The sequence below is a fragment of the Suncus etruscus genome, chromosome 10, assembly GCF_024139225.1.
Source record: "Suncus etruscus isolate mSunEtr1 chromosome 10, mSunEtr1.pri.cur, whole genome shotgun sequence".
In the NCBI taxonomy this organism is placed as follows: Eukaryota; Metazoa; Chordata; class Mammalia; order Eulipotyphla; family Soricidae; genus Suncus; species Suncus etruscus.
In genome coordinates this window covers 95,559,181-95,561,486 of record NC_064857.1, presented here as the reverse complement: position 1 = coordinate 95,561,486, position 2,306 = coordinate 95,559,181, and the positions used below count along the sequence as shown (strand labels likewise).

The following is a 2,306-nucleotide window of genomic DNA, read 5'->3' as shown; positions in this document are numbered from 1 at the left end:
TTGCAAGCAGCCGATCCAGGACCAAAGGTGGTTGGTTCGAATCCCGGTGTCCCATATGGTCCCCCGTGCCTGCCAGGAGCTATTTCTGAGCAGACAACCAGGAGTGACCCCTGAGCACCACCGGGTGTGGCCAAAACAAAAAACAAACAAAAAAAATTTCTACTTTCTTGTTAGCAGAAGCTTATCAGTACATACTATTTGATCTATAAATTTCTTCATAACAAATAATTCACAGGCCTTTATCGTGAATTACAAACCTATAAGATAAGCTCCAATTAAAGAATAGAGAGGAGTCTCTGAGCCAAAGATTTCCATGGAATCAAAAGGGCAAAAAAATTTTTTGTTTGTGTTTTGGTTTTTGGGTCATACCCAGCAGTGCTCAGGGGTTACTCCTGGCTCTATGCTCAAAAATCAGTCCTGGCAGGCTCTGGGGACCATTTGGGATGCCGGGGTTCGAACTACCATCCTTCTGCATGCAAGGCAAATGCCTTACCTCCATGCTATCTCTCTAGCCCAAAAGGGCAAATTTTAAGATCTTGAAGTTTTCACTTCCTGGCCAGACCCTAGGTGTCAATTCCAATGTAAATTAAGAGATTTGCAAGTTGCCCTGTGTTCCTATGAAGGGTTCCTTTCATTTAAGGGAGCAGGCTGTTTAAAGATACAGGACATTCTTTCTATGACTAACTTCACTTTGAGTATTGCAAAGTGATTTATATGTTTCTCCTGCTACTGAATTTTCCAGGTAAAGGGGTATTTAATCAAAACCACATTACCTGCACAAATTCTTTCATCTGGAGGTAAATGCTCAAATATGTACATACTTAGCACAGCACAAACAGAAGGAAGATTCATATTTAGGCGAAATAAATGTTTGCAACTCTCACTAAGCCAAGTTGAGATACACCACAACCACTTATCAGGGGAATAATCTCTCTTTGAGATCTGGTCTCAGCCATGCCAGGGCCATTCCATAGCAGGCCTTCTGGTTTCCAGCTTCCCCTAAAGCATGGTTCTGAGATTGTGCTATCACTCTGGCCTCTCTAATAGCTTCTTTGCTGTCTTTTGTGGGATTTTGAGCAGGTTATTTAAATAAAGACATGCCCCATAGATAGAGAAGGAAACCCACTGGTCAAATCTGTAACAACCTGCATATAAAAATAAGTAGTAGGGCCCAGAGAGATAGCACAGCAGTGTTTGCCTTGCAAGCAGCCGATCCAGGACCAAAGGTGGTTGGTTCGAATCCCGGTGTCCCATATGGTCCCCCGTGCCTGCCAGGAGCTACTTCTGAGCAGACAGCCAGGAGTAACCCCTGAGCACTGTGGGGTGTGGCCCCCCAAAAAAAGTAGTAATAATAATAAAGAACTATTATTTATACTACAGGAACCTATACACAGAGAGAGATCAATATATAAGTGAGCAAATGAGTTATTGGTGAGAAGAGAAAGATCTTTCAGTCTAATGTGGTTTAATAAAGAAAGGAGGAATGATAGAATTGGAAAACTATCATTTGGAAAATATCATTACAACAACTGATTCAGACAAATGCTGTCAATGTCGTTGTTAAAACTAGTGGGTGAGTGCTCGCTTCGGCAGCACATATACTAAAATTGGAATGATACAGAGAAGATTATCATGGCCCCTGTGCAAGGATGACACGCAAATTCGTGAAGCATTCCATATTTAAAAAAAAACAAAAACAAAAAACTAGTGGGTGAAAATTAAAAAAGGAGCTGGAGAAATAACATGGAGGTAAGGCATTTGCCCTGCATGCAGGACAGTGGTTTGAATCCCGGCATCCCATATGGTCCCCCGAGCCTGCCAGGAGCAATTTCTGAGTGTAGAGCCAGGAATAACCCCTGAGCGCTGCCAGGTGTGACCCCTCCCCAAAACAAAACAAAACAGGGGCCGGAGAGATAGCATGGAGGTAAGGCGTTTGCCTTTAATACAGGAGGTCATCGGTTCGAATCCCGGTGTCCCATATGGTCCCCCATGCTTGCCAGGAGCAATTTCTGAGCCTGGAGCCAGGAATAACCCCTGAGCACTGCTGGGTGTGACCCAAAAACAAAAAACAAAAACAAAAACAAAACAAAACAACAAAACAAAACAAAACAAAAAAACTAGTGGGTGAAAATAAAAAAAAAGGAGCCGGAGAGATAGCATGGAGGTAAGGCATTTGCCCTGCATGCAGGACAGTGGTTCGATTCCCGGCATCCCATATGGTCCTCTGACCCTGCCAGGAGCGATTTCTGAGCACAGAGCCAGAAGTAACCCTTGAGCACTGCCAGGTATGACCCCGTCCCCCAAAA

At 43.7% G+C, this 2,306-nt stretch overlaps 1 non-coding gene across 1 annotated transcript; it reads left to right on the top strand.

Annotated features, from left to right (window-relative positions):
• The first annotated feature begins 1,577 nt into the window (after positions 1–1,577).
• On the top strand, positions 1,578–1,684 carry LOC126021531 (U6 spliceosomal RNA). Its single transcript, XR_007500040.1, has one exon. It is a non-coding gene; the product is annotated as a U6 spliceosomal RNA (small nuclear RNA).
• The last annotated feature ends 622 nt before the right edge of the window (positions 1,685–2,306 follow it).